Source organism: Micropterus salmoides, unplaced genomic scaffold (genome assembly GCF_014851395.1).
Source record: "Micropterus salmoides isolate LMB-PRFRI ecotype aquatic unplaced genomic scaffold, ASM1485139v1 Ms_hic_scaffold_23, whole genome shotgun sequence".
Taxonomy (NCBI): domain Eukaryota; kingdom Metazoa; phylum Chordata; class Actinopteri; order Centrarchiformes; family Centrarchidae; genus Micropterus; species Micropterus salmoides.
The window spans coordinates 5,332,385-5,352,554 of record NW_024041484.1 but is presented as its reverse complement, the minus strand read 5'-3'; the positions used below and the strand labels follow the sequence as shown (position 1 = coordinate 5,352,554).

Sequence of the window (20,170 nt, the reverse complement as noted above, 5' to 3'; positions counted from 1 at the left end):
GCAATTGTCTGTACATCTGCCCATGACCCCCTCTCACTGCATTGCAAATCAGAATCAGTTTTATTGCAAGGAATTATATGCCTAACTAGCCTGCTGCTTTTAATAAAGCTTATGTAATAGTGAAACAAATACTTTTGTGCGTTCATGAGAAGGGTTCGCCACATTCAGCGCCCACCGAAACCAATGAGGGCGGAGTGGTGGTGGGTTATTAAACCCCCCAGCGCTGAGTGAGCATTGGTGCTGGCTTGTTGACGGTGTGTCACACCCCTTGTTGCACGATGGAGGACCCTTTCTTCAAATATGAGTTACATGTCACTACGCCCATAAACATGTAGCTTTTTTTAATTCCGAAACTACACTAACATTTCTGCCTCACCATACACAGGTTAACAACACAGCCTAAAGGTTATATTGTGTTTAATTTTATTTTTAAAAAGCTCTTGTCTGAATCTTGTTCATCTCATATGAAAATCTTCAGCCAAAACAAGAGTAGCATAAAACGACTGAATAGAACATGACAACTACATACATAGGGGTATCACTTAACAAGCAACAAAGGCATTAAAGAAAGATTAAATCTTTACACATTTTAACTATTTTAATTGCTTCACTATTCTTCAGACCATATAATGCTTCAATATAATGTAATATGTTTGATTTCTATTGTGAAATGTATTTGTGTTAGGACCATTTGTATTTGTGAATGTAATATTTTCCATATAAAGATAACAAGGTTCAAAATATGAAGTCTTAAAAAATCAAATATGATAATATCTCTTTTCATAGATTAACAGCTGAACCAAATCAATGTCTTAAAGAAATATTATAAATCTAACCCAAATAATTTGGTACATTTATAATAATTAAATAAATGACAAATGGTTTCAGTTTCGTCATTGCAAAACACACGCTTTCCCTCAATATCATTCCTGAATCTTAATACAGCTGTTTGTTTGATAGACCTATGGTAGCAGTGAGTGGCTGTGAGGGTGACTCCGACCTGATTCCACCATGACGGAGTGGAAGTGCCGAGGGTCTAGTTTAGGAAAGGCTTTATAAGAGTCAGGAAAAGATCCTAGAGAGGGGTGTGCGACAGGACGGGTACCTACAGGAGACAAAACTCTTCTGAGGCTGAGAGAAAGCGACAGAAGCCTGAAGAACTCGGAGAAGAGAGTGCAACTACTCGGCTGGACACGAGGGGGCGGTGTTGTAACCCAAGTCCCTGATAGTGGCGGCCTATGGGAAGGGTTTTCCTTGTTTTGTAGGGTCTGGGACAGGCTTGGGACTGCCACAGTGGTCCTTGAGAGATGGGTTGCACTGCAAACAAGAAAAAAAAAAATTAACAGTGTTTTCAGGGGAATTAATCCAAATTCGTTTTTAACCTACAAATAAATTAAATTATTATAACGGTCTTATTATCTAAGATGGACTGATATAATCATTTTTGTCATTCTCAACACAGATTAGAAAGTAAAATAATTTTGTCAGCAAAATATTAATATTAACTTTGTGAGTGAGATGTGAATCATGCAAGTTTTAACAGCAATACCTGTATGTTGACGATTCAGTGTAAATCAACATTTGTGACAATTGTAGACTAAGACGTACTTTTTATTTGCCCACTGGCCCCACATACACAACACAGAGGAGTGCTTAGCCCTATAAGAAGAAAAAATACTAAGGGTGCAGGTGACCGAAATGGGGGTCCATATGTGTCTCTATCCATCCTAAGGCAAGGGATTTCCATGTCAGACATGGAAAAACCTACTCCTCCTCCCTCTACCTCCTCCCTCTACCTCCTCCCTCTACCTCCTCGAAGATGTTTCGTCCCACATCCAAGAGATTTCTTTAGTTCTGACTGACTGGTAGGGAAGCTTTTTGACCTCTGTGGGGTCGTTTGCCAGGATCGTTGATACCGCTTTATGTGCCTGTGAGCATGTAAATGCTCGTATTTGTATAGCGCCTTTCTAGTCTTTTACACTACATTCACTCACTGAGCCTAAGTGCTCAAACAGAAACTAACATTCACACACTAGTGGAACAGCCACCAGGGACAAACTGGGGCAGGGGATTTGAACCGCCGACCTTTCCAATTAACAGGCAACCCGCTTATTGTGGAATCTTAAACCAGCAGCTCTCTGGTTTGACACTTTTTTTTTTTTTTAACACTTTAGCAGGACAGCATCCCGGGCTTCCCAAACGTACTTCTTCTGACTGATGTTAAATGCGTATTTTGATGCTGCAGCCTACACAGAGATTTTTACACCCCTTGAGCTCGAGCCAGGAGCCAAAAATTAGTTTCTGTTGTCTTGACCTCAACCCTCCATCTCAGTAGGGACAGAACTGCTACATTCCCACCTCTTTGGTTTATTTTTACACAAATATTTATTTACAAATTTTAAATAAAATCCATAAATCACATATATATGGGGCCAAGGACTGATGTGCAGCTATTTTTGCTGTGCCCTTTGCTGGGCAGAAATCTTGGCGGGCCTTGAGATAGAGCCAAGAACGACAAAAGGTATATATCAAAAGTTTATGTGTAATAAATAAAAGCAATTTCGGCTATGTTGGATGGGGGTTATGATATGACAGTATTATAGAATGAACCATTTTGAACCCTTCTGGGCTCTTTTATAGGATGCTTTACAAACTGACTGCAGCAGCAGGGTCTGAAGGGCAAACTGAAAAATGTGCTTTCATCAGAGAGGAATAAAGTTCTTGTAGGATTTATTATTATTAATTATTATTATTATTATTATTGATCTTGTATCCATGCAGTTGGCATGTACGAAATTCTCAAAAAAAAAAAAAATTATATATATATATATATATATATATATATAGCGAGACGGAGGGCTAATCTGATGGTTGTATGAGTTTTTTTTGTTTAGAAAATAACTTTTATAAACTAATTGACATGAGAAGAATCTCTTCAGCAAATTGACTACAGAAATCTTAATAAGGGGAGCTAGGCACACATTTAATATGTCTCTGTGCACGTTTTACTTTGTGTCGCTGCTTCCTTTATGTTACCATGACACCATTCAAGCTATTTGTCTAGACAAATGTTTCTAGTCCACAGTTGTGACTTTCACATAAAAATGACTCCCATATTTGACAGACATGATATGTTATATTGTCATCTCATTGATGTAAAGAGGTAGTTATAGTTTTTAAAAGTGCAATATTTGGAATAGACCAATCAGGCTGACTGGTGTCATGTTTGTAAGGAACGTTTGGCTCACTATCAATTTAACATCCAGAAATTTGTTCTCTGTCCTGAAGGGTTTTTATTGGTTTGAACTCCTACATGAGAGAATATCACATGCATGTTAAATAAATCAAATGTACGGGGCGCCAGTTAGCTCACCTGGTGGAGCATGTGCACCATTTACAAGCGCACATACACCAGCATGGCATCCCCGCTCTCTCTCTCGCATTTCCTGTCTCTCTAATCAAGCTGTTCTATTAAATAAAGGCAAACATTTTTTTAATCTTTCCATTTTCTACAGTGCACTCTCCATTTTCTGAAAATTAAAATAAATATTCTCCACAGGCTGACAGAACTCATAAATATATACATATTTAACATGTTTAAGAAAAAACAGGGATATAAAATAATGACCTTATCTGTCATAGCTGAGTTATCACATCCACTGCCATCAGGTCAGGGTAATGAACTGAAACAAATCCACAACAAATCAAGAAATAAAAGCAACAAGCTAAAAAAAAAAAAAAAATCAGCCCCATAGCACTTGCAAATTGTGTGTCATATTCATTTGAAACACTGCCAGTGAAGATGAGGAAATGAATTTATGGCATTATGTGGCTCCATTTGTTCCTTATGTTGCTGAGCTCAATCTGTAATATCATAAAACTATTATTTGCAAGATTAATGAGGAAGTTGTGTTTTATGTTGTCCCTTTTCAGCACACAGATATTTATCACAATATACAAGCAACAAGGAAATGAGAGACAAATGCAGGCATACACTCCTGAAATTAAAGATTATATGAAAGATACGTTACTATTAATATCATTAGGGTGGTTCTTGGTATCTTTAGTAACCTTTTTAATTAACTCAGATAATAAAAGAAGATAACTTACTGTGTACAACAGAAATCATATGCAAGTAAATCTGTAAAGTTAAGGGAACATTTTTTAGTCCATTCTGCTTTTCTAAACATGTTCCCAAGGTGTGGTCTGTTTTATATTAGATTCAGATTCATTCTTTATTGTCCTCAGTGGATGAAATTTGTTTTCACAATCTGTACAAACAGGGCAGGATTTAAGTTCCCTCAAAAATTGTGGCCACCACCATCCATCCATCATCCAGTCAGCTTGAAAAAAATTCTGTTATTAAAAAGAACATTTTAGAACACTGTACAGTCTTTTGACAGGCATGTGAGAGTTCATACAGTCTGTAAATCTGATGGGTCCTGAGATCTTGAATTACCAGATAATTTTACCTGTTCACACCATTAAAAATATTCAATTAAACAATCTGAGCAGGATAACTACCCATTTAAATTATATTAAGGCTTAAAGTTATGCCTAATTCAGGCCGTGGCCACATTGGGTGACAGGTGGGTGCGCTCTGAGGTGGTTAGCTGCAGCAACCAAGCTGCGTTCCGCCCGCCTCAGCTCCACTTCTTTCCCAATTTGGATTAGCCAGAGTCGGGCACTGTCTCCCACACTGAACTTCACAGTGGCTCTTCAGAAACTTGAGGTGATGTCACGGACACTACGTCCATGTTTCTCCGCATTAGTGTGGACCAGAGACTGGCTCTGCACAGTGCACAGTGCCCAAAAAGTACTTTCTGTTAAGGCAGAGGTTGCTGACTGGTAACTCTACATTTCAGTTGATGGGACTCTTGCTTTTAGGTTGGTTTAAAGTATATGTATGTGTCACCTACACTCATCCTCTCCTCCCACTCCTTCGTCTCGATACCCGAGTGCTCTGTTTTCCTCTCGCTTCTCTACCACAAGCCTAAATAGCACATGGCAGAGTTACATATATATATACACACACCTTTCACAGACTCACAATCAGGTACAAAATGTTGTTTGTTGCCTGCATTTCAATGAGATCCTAGGTTATTGGAAAGTGTGCTGGGGAGCTTCAGTTCATATCTGTTTTCTTTGTCCTCTCTCCCTGAATCCAGCAGTTAAATAATACATCTTTACCGCCCAGCCCGAGACCGATGGTTGAAGGTCGCAGGCACCGACAAGCCCCAAAGGCCACCACTGTCCTGGGGTGCCTACGTGACTTGAGGCTGTGCAAAGCCTCAGGGACCAGTATATACCTGCATACCTACTGGAGGCTGTTCATCCATGAGCCATGAGACTGATGACTCCACCCACCCTCTGATGTCAGAGGCCATCTATTACATCCACAGTGGTTTAACTGTACATAACAAAAGTACATAACTATAACCAAACACACAATGCTCTGATCACAATAGTATGTGGTCCTGAATTCCAGGTCCAGGGGATAGCACTGTGGCCTCACAGCAAGAAGGTCCCAGGTTCAAACCCCGGTCATCCCGGCCTTTCTGTGTGGAGTTAGCATGTTCTTCCCGTGTCTGCATGGGTTTCCTCCGGGTGCTCCGGTTTCCATATACTCCACACTGATATAGATCTGGAGTTGGACCCCGAGCCCTGCATAGCGGCTGCCCACTGCTCCCTTGAGGGATGGGTTAAATGCAGAGAATGAATTTCGCAACATGTATATGTGACAATTGTTGCATGGTAACAATCAAAAATAACTTAACCATACATGTCTTAAGTTTTTTTATGTCAACAATCGATCAAACAACTGTGACACGGAAGAGGTCGCATGTGGAGAAAAGACCCACAGAAAATGATTTACAGAGCATTTTAACGTCCTTCAGCTCATTGTTGGGGCCTCCAGTGTTGTCTCGTGTACTCCCCTCCCCTGTGTTCAAAGTGCTGCTGTGTCTATGTTTTTGTGCAGGCATGGTCTCCTCTGGCACACCTGTCTGCTGTCAGCCCATCATCTCCCGGCCTACACACACCTTCCCCTCAGCGGTACATCTATCCAGGCTCAACTCCCACTCGTCGCCAGATCATTGCCTCTGCTGCAGTGGTCGTCTAGCTCAGTAGAGTTCAAGCGCCGACTAGGTTTTTTTGTTGTTGGTCCTTACTCCTGGCCTGTTGCTAACCACACCTTTCCCCAAACTCTATTAATCCAACCTAAAGATCAGAAGAAAGAACACATGCAATTTCATAACTATACCCATGAACACTTCAAAGCAATGTAAAATCCCTTTCTGAGTCAGAAGGTACTGACAGAACAGGCTCAATTTCTTGATCAATTTAATTGTTTCCTCTGGTGACACAATTTTATATGGAATTACACTGATCATATTTTTTTAAATAATGGCGTATTATTTTTTAATGTTACAAAAGAGTTCTGAGAAAATGAAGAGTTTGACAGTACAGCAGCACTTTGTGAAATATTCATAGATCTACACCTCAATCTGTTCAGTGTTAATTATTAAGGAAAAAACATATTTTATCCTGTTTTCTCCCTGCTCCCTTTTGCTTGAATAGACAGAGGGCCCTAACTGGCCACTGGACATGACAGCAACAGTGTTGGGTATATATATTAAAATCCTCTTGACAGCCTCCAGCCATTTATCTGTTCTGAACAACACAGAGCGCATCTGCCTCCTGCTCTAAAATGTACAATGGAACTTCAGGTTCCCTCTGAACATTGAAATGCAGGAGACGAATTCGCATAGTTGCAGTTAGACTCCCGAATCTACTTTCCCTGATAGCACCTATTATCATTTAATAGGCTGTTCCCAAACTGCTTCCTCAAGCCTTTAGCTTATCTGTTCTGCTCTCTCTGAGATAAATCACAGAGTCACCCTGAGTTCTGCTTTGAAGCACCGTTGGAATACAGACAGGTCACCTGGCAGCACAGGCCTGAAGTAAATGTCAAGCGTTTATACCCGAAGGGCCACACCCGAAGGCAGAGCAAAAAGCCTGCCATCATAGAGAGGGGTGAGACGTAATAATCACACAAATTGGGATAACAGCACACACTTTGAGACAGTCTCTCCATAAACGATTCATGGTGCAGCCCAATTCCTGCGTCAGAAAGGTGCGGGGGTTTCTGAAGTTGTCTGACAATCTGATAAGCTGTTCTGAAGAAGTGCAGTGGAAGGGTAAATGCACACTTAAAAGGCCTAACTAACCAAAGGCAAACTTGGAGTTAACATAAATACCTCCCTAATATATGCACCAGGAGGCAAGAGGCCACTCTTCAGAGGATTTAGTTATAAAAACTTTCCGAGTAAAACTGCAGAGTGCATGCAACTTGTCTACAAGGCCTGATATATATAAACTGTATGTCAGGGTTTTGTGGTTGAGCGCAGAGGAGGTGAGAGCCCAAACGCAAGACACCAGAGCAGAGATTCAGTTCAAAGGATTTTAATCCACAACGGCAAGGCACAAGGCTTACAGGTTGGAGGCCGGCAAAATCCAAAAACGACAGGAAACTCATCACACGACACAACACAGTGTATTCATACAACAATGACCGGACACAGACTGAGGAAACAAATAAGTATATATGCACACATGGGAGCAACACAGGTGACCGGGATCAGGTTAATAAGGCAGGCAGAGAGACAGTTAACCCAGAACACACAAGTACACAGACCAGAAGTAAACACTAAGACATGAACTGAGACACAGGACTAGGACACAGGGCTGAGATGCAGAGCTAGACACAAGACAGATACTAAGTAAACTTAAAGATGCGGATGAATAACATAATAAACAAGGCTACACAGAATACATGACAGACAGGTTCAAAGTGAGCTAAACAGAACCAGTAAATGAACAAGGGAATACACAAGACTGAACAGAGAACACAAGACCAGGAACCAAAACCACAGACAGAAAACATGGACCAACTGCTAAACTGCTGAAGTTTAAACTAAACAGGACAGCAACAGGGAACTAAACTTAAACATGGCCGACAGGCAGAATGTGACACTGTACTGTGTATTGCATTTCCTCGCTTTCTTTTTCTCTCCTTGCTGTCCTCTCCTCAAACATCAGATTCTTTTTACTTCTTCCTGTACCACCACCTCCCCAACCAAGACACACACACAAAGACACCACAGCAGCCCGTTCTCCTCCATTGAAATTCTGAGCATAATTTCAACACAACCTCTCATCTCACCCCGAGTTCTTCATGCCTGTGCTTCACGATCTATACAGCCAGAGAGATGCGATAAGCTTTACTACTTCTCCTGACTTCTTGTCCCCTACCCCCCCCCCCCCCACACACACACACACACACACCCCCAATAACCTCTCTGCCTTCTAGCTTTAGTTTTGTGCCCTCAGGTCACGACTGAGTTCCATGTACAACACCTGCCAGAAGTGAGTAAGTGCAGAACAGTAGTCATGTATGATAACATGAGGACTGGTTGGTGTCAGCAACATTTCCTGATTTTGTGTTTTTCCAAAGCTACTTGTCAAACACAAAGGAAAAACCTCCAACCTGCTTTTCTCTGGCCAAACAGCAGAATTTGCCAAAAGTGAAGTTTACGCACATTGTCCTCCACACTGCACCCAAATGTCCCTGCACACCGCACCTTAAAACGCAAGTAAATACTCTGTGCAAATTGTGCGTCATTGCCACTGAGGAAAAAACATAGAATACCACTATTAATGTTCAAAAGAATACAGCATATTTATCAAATAGACAAACTGACAGTATAATTACATTATATGAATTATTTAAGTACGCTTATATCTAGCTCTAAAGCTCAAGAGCATCTAGTTCTTTGTTAAAAATGAAGAAAAAGCTTTTGGAAGCAAAAAAAAAAAAAAAAAAAATTTACGTTGAAATGTAACCACTACTGAATAAGTCTGACTTTGTGTGTTTTGAACTCCCCTCTTTGACATTTCCATAAGGCACTTTCAGGTTGTAATATTTCAAAAACTTGATTTCAAGGTTGTTTTTCAAGGGTTCACAAGACCAAATAAAACATTTACCTTCAATTTTAAATTAACTACTGTCAAATTCTAATCTAAATCCATCCAGCTTCATCCGCTTATCCGGGGTCGGGTCGCGGGCTAATCTAAATCAGGTACAAAAAATAATCTCTCTCTCTCAATTAAATTACATTGATGACATTCAGACACCAAAAATCAAGATGAAAATTCAAACCTGATGATCCAGGCTACTGAGGAGAATCAATCAAGTCTGAAGGAACCGACCAGACCTCGGAAAATTTGCGATTGATTGTGTGTTAAGTTTAACCTAAATTGGTGAGATTACAGTGCACAATCTAATTTACCTTTGCAGAGCAAGATAATAAGAGTCATCTAGAGGTCTGCCCATGCCAATAAAGCCCCACTGAAAGGCGGTGCTTCGGCTCCAGATGTCAGAGATTTTACTGGACTGCTGTCCCACAACTCAACATCTCTAAGCATATTTTTGGTATGTAGGTCACGCTTGATAAGCTTCAAAATTGTGTTCTTTAAAAAAAAGGCAGTAAACATTTTTGAGTGTGCTCTTGATGTGCACCTTTGACAAATCTTATTAGAGGACCATCTTTTTCACCTCACAGGCTGCTGCTGCTGATGTAGCTGCTGTCTCCGCCGCTCCGAAGAAAGTATTTTAGAAGCTGCATGTGACTAAACCCCCAATAAATATGAAAAGCTAATTTTATTTACAGGGGCGCTTCCTTTAAATCAGACATCTAAATGCTAAGGGAGTAGCTTCTAATCTGTTTAATCAACCAGAGAGTCTTTTGATGATTTGGTGAGAAGTTCCGTCTCTGCAGCTGCATCAGCTGTGTGGTTAAATGTCTGCTTCAATTTACATCAACACACGGGAGCTAAGGATTAAAGTTCAGCCGCGTTTAATGAAATTTGCTTCAGAGTAGTATGTATGATACCTGAAAAACTGATGTAGAATCAGCACTGAGTCAGCCTGGTGTCTGTCACATGTAGAGCCAGAGGGAGGCACTTAACTAGACCGGCTATTAACACATTTTCATTTCTCAAAATCAAAAGTCATGTTAGCATTTTTCAGTTAACCTCTGCAGAATATCTTTCATTGTAGCTGCAGAGCTCATAAACGTACATACACTTCTACTGTAGCAACAACATGAAATGAAAGAATTGATGTTTTGCCAGAGGTGAAGGACTGAAAAGTTTCTGCTCACCTGTTTGTACCAATAGGTGAGCCTTGACTGGCAGACTGCAGAAAAAAGAAAGACTACATCTTTTATATACACATTCTGGGCGTTCAGCCAGTGCCATTTTCAGAGCAGCTTGCATGGAGGGCAACAGTAGAATAAGCCTCAGTTCCTTGTTCAAAAATATTATTTAAATGATTTTACATTTTCTGTTTGAAAAGAGGTCAAGGGTCATACTGGCATGGCAAAAGCTCTAGCAAGTGATTCCTTTGAGTCCAGATTGATAGTTGATGTGGTTTTGGGTGAAGGAATAACAAAAGTGTTTAAGAAGAGAGATGAAGATTTCACTGAGTGATTTTACAGCGTGATTCAGCCATTATCTGCTGTCAGCACTGTGGAGGACCTGGCTACAAGTCAAAGTAAGAAAACCAAAGGAGAGGAGGAAGGAAGGAAGGACATGTGGGGTTCGAAGGGGAAAACAGCTCAGGCAAACACTCTTTCCTTATTATGATGCTGTCCGAATGAGTCCCTCAAGACTTCCAATTGATCCAGAATGCTGCAGCACGTGTCCTGACAGGAACCAGGAAAAGAAATCACGTTTTTCCTTTCTTAGCTTCTCTGCACTGGCTCCCTGAAAAATCCAGAGTAGAATTCAACATCCTTCTGCTCACCTACAAAGCCCCTATTGGTCAGCCACCATCTTTATCTTAAAGAGCTCAAAGTACCTTTTCACCCTAGAGCACTGCGCTCCCAGAATGCAGGGTTACTTGTGATTCCTAGAGTCTCCAAAAGTAGACTAGGAGCCAGAGCGTTCAGCTATCAAGCTCCTCTCCTGTGGAACCAGGTTCCAGTTTGGGTTCAGGAGGCAGACACCATCTCCACATTTAAGAGTAGGCTTAAGACTTTCCTCTTTGATAAAGCTTATAGTTAGGACTGGCTCAGGTGAGTCCTGAGCCATCCCTTAGTTATGCTGCTATAGGCCTAGACTGCCGGGGGATTTCCCATGATGCACTGAGCTCCTCTCTATTCCTCTCTGTCTGTATGCATTCTTATCCCATAAATGCATGTTACTAACTTGACTTCTTCCTTCCTCCGTAATTTTGTGCTTTCTCGTCCCTCTCTCTCTCCCTCCCCCCAAACCGGTCGAGGCAGATGGCTGCCCACCCTAACTCACGGTTCTGTTCAAGTTTTTCACCTGCTAAAAGGAAGTTTTCCCTTGCCTGTTTCGCCAAGTCCTTGCACGTGGTGGGAATCGTTGGGAACGGTCCAGAACTACTCTGTGAAAAGTGTGCGTGTGTGTTGCACAGTACAAGTGTCCTCAATGCGAGATACAAACACATTGGGATCCTGCTCATCAAAATATTGTTCCACGCCTCACCAAATGTCATACTACTGCTAACAAAAACAGAACTAACAGAGTGAGGCAGCACTGTCTGTACATGCCCACAGAGTCCTGAGACGAGGACTAAGGAATGAAAACACTTGTGTTAGTGACCCGTAGGTGCATGGGGCCTTTAACTTTGCACATAGGTGTACATGAATGGATATATCTGTACATTTCATTCATTCCAAACAGCTAAACTACTCGTGCAATGAGAGAAACAGAACTTGTCAAAAGCAAGTACAGCACAGTGTGCGCATTCACCTGAATAGATTCGGGCCAGGAAATAGAAAAAACAGCCCTGACAGTCAAAGATTTACTCACCCCAAAGACACAAGCCCCTAGAACTTTAAGTTTGACAAAACACATCCGTGATGCAAATTAATAGGACCACCCAAGCAAGGCCAGACCAGACTACAGCAGCTGCTGGCATTTGGGATTCAGCATGGAGACCCTGTTGAGTAAATGTGTTGAGAAATGGGGACCTCAGCTGATGATCCATTTCACTGCAGCGGGAGGCTGAATTCACAGAGCTCAGCCCTGTGCAGGCTTCCAACTCTCTCCATACACCACACACGTGAACCGTAACAAGCAGCTGGACGGCAGACTCAACGCCAAATTGCACCAAATTGTTTTCTCCTAATACTGTTTGCATCCTGCTTGCCAGGCGAAATCACATCACATCACGCTGCGGAGCAGAATATGAAGCGCTATCATTCCCATCCAAACTGAGGGGGGCATTTGATGGAGAACACCTTTCAGACATAAACAGGTTTATTTTCCATCCATGCGATTTATGTGGAATGATTCACATCGTGTAACGTATCATCTTTTAGTAATCCGGCCTCTGGCCTCTTCGTCTTTTCATAGCAAAAAAGAAAAATGGATCTGAAAATGCATCTAGTGCCCAAGTGACAACAACTGTAACATTTGTGGCCTCTACTGTTTTGTATTGTATGTTTTATGTAAATTTCCCACATTTTGGTATACAACAGACACCTGAACATGAATGCTATCTGGACTGTAATGCATCCACAGGTTATGAATCAGGACTGTGCCAAACTATACGGACAGTCACATACATCTCTAAAAACACACAGCTAATATATTTAGGATTTTTATATTACAACATTAGTCCAAAGGGTGATTTTCATGGCAGACATATCATCTCAATCACCTTTAATCAATTCACAACTATTCTAGTACAGCCAGTAAATTATTTAGTTTGGTGATTGTTTGCTGGGTACCCCTCGTGTACACAGCATCAGCAGCATGGTGAAATCCCTAGAGTGTCTTTCTGATGAAATGATCCACTGTTGAAATTATGTAGAAGCTCCTTATTATATATTGACTGAAAACAGATAAAATGATCCTGGTTGGGTTCTGAAAATTACATCTGTTTTATCATCACTTAAGGACACTTAGAAAGAGGACAGAATTGGTGGTTGTTTTCTCTCAAACCCCCTCCACATCTACAGCATCGTTTCCCCATTTCATTCTCCAGTCGGGAGACTCTGCAGTGTTTTGACACCACCTTTGAATCAATATTAATCTCCATGTTTGTATAAAGGTTGTTTGTCAATTTCCGTTCAGTTTTCATTTTTAATTTGTCATCATGTGGTTGTCACGTGATGTCAGGGAATTATCTAGCTGATCAAAAACAGGGTAGGGTCATTTTGTTTGAGTTTTGTTTTTCTGAAGTCTAAAATTTGGGGGGACTTTTTGCCATCCCAGAAATATCCCACAAAAAGCTTTTGTGTGCACCATTTATCTTAAATCTTAAAAAAAAAAAAAAATACCTACACTATAAAGTAAGTACCTAACTTAACATCTTGTTCCCTTGTAGCTACATGTCGGTTAAATAAGTTACCCTGCGTCGTGGTGTGGCAGAGACAGGCAAACCTGGCCGTCTATATGAAATGTTTAAACATGGTTTATATCTCCGCGGTTTAACTGGTAACTAATCAGTTTGCTGTTTGATTAGCTAATCATTACATAGCTTACATTAATTGGTCGGCCAATTTCCAATGACTTTCTATGACAAACTCCATTTGGAGAGTTTTACTTTTAAATGTATATTTTTAAATTATTAATCAATCCATTTTACTTTCCAGTTATTCTCCTATAGACCCCATAACAGTAAAAGCCATAGTTGCTGACAGAATTGGTGTAAATGTAAACTTCATTTGTATTGGCTGATGTGAAAATGTTACTGCCCTTGGGAGATTGAAGTCAGGTTTGAAACTTTGTCCCAAACAGATTTACTTTAATATTTCAATCAGATTGAAACTTAAGTTCAACATCCCATTGATTAGCACTTGAGACCTGAATGTTGTCATACCAAGACGGAAGAAGGGAAGGGAGGAGAGAGCTGTTATCCTCCTCCTTCATTACTACAACAGTAAAACAACATTTCAAGGCGATATTCACCAAATGTCATGTAATTGAAATAAGAAGACCTCAAAACACCATCAGATTATAAGTGCTATTGATCTTCTGTCTGCTTTATGAGAAAATGCTTTGGAGAGGAAGAAACAGCAAAGGGGCGGAGGGCGCAGGAGAGTCATGCTTTTAAGTGAGTTATTAATCAAGAGGCGACTTGGGAAGGTTGTAATCATTGAATCAAGATTCACTTCAGTGGAATGTTAGCTTTAACAGTTTTTGACTGACTTCAACCTCCTGATGTATACATGGATGAAAACAATTTCTATCTGAATAATATGTAAGGGAAAATTTGTTTTTTTAAAAATCGGTAAGCATAAAGCGTTACATAACTGAAAGCTAATGCAGAATTCAGTCATGTTTTCCAGATTTAATCTCCTTTAGCAGGTATCCACCTTCCTGAAGTTAGCAACTCTCAGGGTGCAGTACTGTACCTGAGTCCTGACCCTGACCTCTGATCGCTTATCTTCCAAAATCCATATCTGTGGCTGTCTGGTAGAGGGCGAACTGGAGTCAGTCAGAGTCATACATTCATGAAGGAACATTTTAACTTTGGCCCTTGAAAAACGAAATACAACTACTACTTTTCACCTTTGTAGGACAGTGTTGTGTTTTTGGTTGTATTATAATGTTGATCCCATGTTGCCCTGTTAGGGATAATAAAATCAACTCATATATAACCCATGATCTCAAAACTCATTTTGTTTATGATGTTGCTCGGAAATTAAGCTTATTGTTACACTCATTGTAGGTTGTCACGGATGAATGCATAAAGTCAAATGTAAGCATGGTATGAATATACGAGAAACATTTGGTGGAAATGGATGCTCAAATTATTAAATATAAATACCACATCAACAACAAATTAAAAAATTAATTTCAAGATAAATTTATAAGCTCTGTTTAGTGTGTTGGAAGCTGGAAACAGTGATATTTCTGCATTTTTGCATTACTTAAACTATTATGAAAACTAATAAATTGTTTAAAACTCATTTTCTGTTTATTGAGGAAAAGCTCACTTCCAGTCTTTGTGCTAACATATGCTGAGCAGCTCATAGAACTACCTCTAACACAGAGAGGACAACATAATACTGTGAATATTTCTGTCCACCAACTAAGCAGTGATTGTCACCACAGATCTGACTATAAATCAACAAAAGGTATTAGACCCCTTCACAGATTGGTATCTAAGGACTCACTTAGCCTTTACTGGCCAATCAGAGGTGAGTTTTCAACAAAGCTGTGCTTTGATATAATTCAAATGTTAGAGACCAGTGGAAGCAGTAGGAGGGGAGTCACTTTTGGCTGTTGGGGCCCAAACAGCTTCAGCTAATTCCCTGACAACTTGATACTGGCAAGTCACAGCCTGCCAGGTTGAGAACACAGCACAGGCACACTAAATCTGAAATAATTACTCAATTAGTCAATCGACAAACTGACTTTGGGAGTGCTGGATATGTAATATTGCATGTTATATTTCAGTTAACACATAATGGTTTTGTTATTTAGTAACAGGCATGTTATTAGACTTTGCTAATGCAGTTTGGCACTTGCTACTTGATACCTTTTTATAATAGTTCATCAGATTTTTCTTTTTGGAGAGAGATGTTTCCTTTTACTAACACAGTTGTGTCTGAGTGATTACCAGTTCAATTCAATTAAACTGGTATTCAAAATTATTTTAATAAGTCTGTTAATTATAAACAAACACAAGATCAGTAGTATTTCCACAGGGGTCATGTTTGCCAGATAACTGCTGATATAAATGGATCGCCATGAAATTTGGTACAGATGTTCATGGTGCCCAGAGGATGAATCCTACTGACTTTGGTGATCCTCTGACTTGTGGTTTCGATTGAAATTCAACCGTGGGCTGGATTGCCATGACATTTGGTACACACTTAAAATTCCCTGACTTTTGATCTAGCATCCTCATCAGGTCAAAGTTTAAATTTTTCCATGCTTTGAGCAAAAACCTGCAAACTAATGACATCACCATTGGCCTCAGCTGTACTTTGTGTTTAGAGCTACCAAGTACCATGATCAGATCTCATTCATGAAATTACAGTAAATGCTTTTCAATCTTAAATCCCACCCAAACTCTAGGTTTACCCATTTCAAACACATAAAAAGAGAAGTGTAATATATATTAGTAGCATTAAGACCGTTAGGCTTGTTTGCAGCTTCTCTGTTTTATTTCCCATTTCTGTTCCTGATACCTGTCTCTTGGCCAATGGGTTAGAGCAAATTTATCTCACTTCTGTTCTTCCTGGCTTGTCATGTGTCTGGTCTACAAATTGAAGTGCGTTTTCTTCTGTACTCACTAAAGTGGGTCTGGATGAGACCATTAGACAAATGCCTAGAAACGTATAAAGGAACATTTGGTGTTGCACTAATGCATCTTCCCTTTCAATTAGAATTGATTTATTTCTTTGAAAGGCTCGTGGGCTTTAGTGAATATGGTGGCCATGAATTCACATTTGATGGGTCAGTTCTGCTACTCAGCCCTCTGCTGCTATATCGCTCAAATAAATGTTTGATTTGAGATTACTAATGGAAAAAAAACAACGTCCTGGCCTTCAGCTGACACTGGTTCTACTTTTATGAAGCCCCAGATAAAAGAATCGGCTCCATCTGGACGGTTATAAACACAAAAGGGAATAAGTTGGGGGAAAGTTAACAATAATGGAGGGCACAATGGATAAGACACATGCCTTTGGTGTGAGCGACACGGGATCAATCCCCCACTATGGCCCATCCACCAATGTGTCCCTGAACAAGACACTTAACCCCTCGTTGCTCCAGAGGCGTGCGACCTCTGACATGTATAGCAATTGTAAGTCGCTTTGGATAAAAGTGTCAGCTAAATGAATAAATGTAAATGTAATTATGGACCACCTAAAACTCAATACCTGTCCTCTCACTGTATGATGATAAAATGTGACTTTTGAAAGATTAGATGAAGCTGAAAATTCAGTGAAATAACTTATGTCAGCAAGAATATCTGAAAGGAAAGTGGAAAGATGCACCTTGCTAGATGGCAGGCCACATCTGGGAAACTAACTCAAGATTGTGTTTGAAGCCTTTACTAAATGCCAATGTGAGATGTAAGACATTTCAGATGTTGCAACATGTCCGCAGTGAGCTCAGTGTGAATCGGAACAATTTTCCAGGGGAGCAGTTTGTAAAAAAGGTCAGTATGCAATACCGAGCAGTAAAACAGAGGCAAGAAAAATGACAAGATGAAGTGTAGAGTTTGACTAGCAAAATGATTGTGACTGTACTTGACTTCATCACTTTACTTTTTCTGTTCTGTATCCAACACAAGGTTTGTTTTTATTCACACATCAAACTTAGACATTTATATTTGCATCACTTGAAAGCTCATCAAAAGAACAGAAAGCTACAGTTATATTGCATGCTGTACAGTTATAATGCTGGAAAGCATAACAAACCCCATTACACTCATGCTCAATACACTTTCCACTATATTTGAATTGCATGGCAATAGTGGCAGAAAGACAATGGTGCTCAAGAGGAAATTGTTGAAAATTGACAGCACCCAATGTGGGGCTCAAACCCATGACCCTGAGATTAAGGGGGCTTTCACACCTACCTCGTTTGATCCGGACTTTCTGACTTTTCAGTTTGATCCGAACCAAAATTGCAGGTGTGAAACCTCTCCCGGACCACGGTCCGGACCAGACAGATTTGGTCAGAGGAAAAGAGGTAGTCTCGGTCTGGATCAAACTGATCAATGGTTCGGATCATTTCTAGTGTGAAAGCATTTTTTAGATGGTTCGGACTTTCAGACCATTTACAGGAAGTTCGGCGGTTATCGTGTGAAACTGAAACTTACAAATACACAGAGAAATACACTGAAATGAGGACACAATTATAAATCTCCTGTGACAGCTCTCATTTGATACAGACGGCCATTATGGAAGCAAACTGCCACTCGCGTCTTTGGTCTCTCCTCGAACAGAGATGCAGTAGAATTGCTTGCTGTCTTCTCCTCCTTTCCTGCCTGGCAGTGACGATATAGGCTAATGTTCGCACAACGAGGACGTTTATTTGGCAAATTTGAACAAGCCTCGAGTAGGCAATAGGCTAGTTGGTGCTGCAGGTAGTAATGCCATTATAACAGTACAGTGGCAACAATATGAAATGTTCATCCCTCATTCATTCATTCTTGTTAAAGCTACCCACGGAACTGTTTAAAAACTAATCAATGTCAGGTATAGGGAGACGAAGCCCACATGATGACGACAGGACGCAGGTCTGTCATATAAAGTCTATTTAGTGCGGTCGCATAAATGCAGTGCGAAACTAAACCAGAACTAACGGAATGTATCAAAACATAAACTTTAGTTTGGACCTTGGTGCCGACATTCAGGTGTGAAAGCCCCCTAAAAGTCTCATGCTCTACCGACTGAGCTAGCCAGGCTGACATATTGAAGAAATGCTTGCAGACACATGTTGTAACCCATGCTTAGCAATAAATATTAAAAGATGTGCTAATATAAGGTGTCTGTATTCTAAACATTCATTGTGTGATTTAGTGTTTTGTACTTTGTATTTGAGGACAGCATTGTGTGTTTAAAAGTTTCAATATGGAAAGTCTCTTTGGCTCTTTGCATTAAGAGTTATGCACAGTGAAACTGAAACACAGCAATTTAAAAAATACTGTAAATTAGTCACATTTGCAGTGGTGGAGCTAAAACCAAGGTTAGGTAATGGTGCCTATTGAAGGGTTTTGAGGTCAAGTGCAATATTGTTTGAAATGTACAACAGGATCCTGGTGAAAAGGAGCACCTGTGCCACGTCCACTATTGTGGACAACAAACAAGTCTCAATTAGTTCTCATTTGATTTTTGCTGTTAAACCTCTTGATGTGGTTAGTTTGGGGCCACAGTTGGATTCAATCTCAATTTGAATTTGTAATGGAAGCTATGACATAAGAGCCTTGTGAGCTAAAATGCAGAAAATCAAAGACAAAAGGAAAGGTGCTCGGAATTAACCCCACTTAGCAACACTGTAGGCAAGGACGTGGCTTGTTATTTATCACAAGTCTGGTATGAGTTTGGCAAACCGGTGTGCCTAAAGTAATTTCACAATCACAATTTGGACTTTAGTTTCCACTTTACAAAAGAACAAAAATACTAACTTGACACTATGGGCTTTAAACACAATACCCTCCCCTTGCAAGAAACAATTGGGGCCAAACATATAGAAAAAGTTTGATGTTTAACAGGCATACTTGTATATCATAGTCTCCAACCTTTTTGGCTGGTAGGGGCGCCAAATTGCACTTGAAACAAATATTACATGTTGCTTTAACTTGCAGTTAAAATAGAGGATCCATTGTTGAAGACTTATATTAAGAATATATTAAGTAAAAGTTGTAATCCTAAAATGTAGCCATCATAGATTTACTATACTTGAACGAATGTGTCCCTCCTTCTTCACTGGCCCTGATTTGAATGGCGTTTGGCGGCAGATGTGTTTTGAGAGATATTATGCAACCACTTATTCCTCAGACAGACAGCCTGTTTGCATGCAGGATAAAAGAGGGCGGGACCCTGTCTGCTCTCTCTTCCACCACAACTTTTCGCGCTGCGGCCCAGGTGATATTAGCGCCACTCGTTTTGTCCCCATAGAGTGTGGGTTGTCCCCCACCTCCCTCCGGCCTCCCATCTGTTTGTTTTAGCCGCACAGCTAATTACAGCCAGCCGCAGAGACAAAACCTGGGTGATTAGGTAAAAGGTATTAATAACGGGTGTCTGGGGGCAGGGTTTTACCACGGGACGCTGGCGTTACTGTGGGAGAAGAGCACAAAACTCTTGGCTGAAAATCAAAGATCGTCTATGAGGCTGTGAGTCACTCGTTTCGGTGTACTAATACTCACGTCATTAGCAGGATGGCAGTTAAAAATAACTCTTCTTCCTTCTCTTTGTTTTTTATTTTATTTTAATCAGAATACATACATTGTGTTCACTCGTCTAAAAGCGAACAGGATTAGCAGGTCATTAATGGAAGTAGGCAGTTAACAGTTACAAATGTATTACATGTCTCAACATGTCACTGGTCTGTTAAACATCGTTTTTCGTAATTGTCGTTGGCGCCTTGATGCGTCTCCCTTTGTTGATTA

At 40.3% G+C, this 20,170-nt stretch overlaps 1 long non-coding RNA gene across 2 annotated transcripts in view; it reads right to left on the bottom strand.

Annotated features, from left to right (window-relative positions):
* Positions 1 to 784: 784 nt before the first annotated feature.
* LOC119918340 overlaps positions 785 to 20,170 on the bottom strand; it is a 33,750-nt gene continuing 14,364 nt past the window's right edge. The window contains exons 4-6 of one of the 2 annotated variants that reach the window (XR_005447425.1): positions 3,629 to 3,683; positions 3,374 to 3,463; positions 785 to 1,317 (exon numbers count right to left, since the gene is read on the bottom strand). This is a non-coding gene — a long non-coding RNA (uncharacterized LOC119918340). Of the gene's footprint in view, positions 1,318 to 3,373; positions 3,469 to 3,628; positions 3,684 to 20,170 lie in introns of both variants that reach the window. The other variant, XR_005447424.1, reaches the window with a different exon arrangement.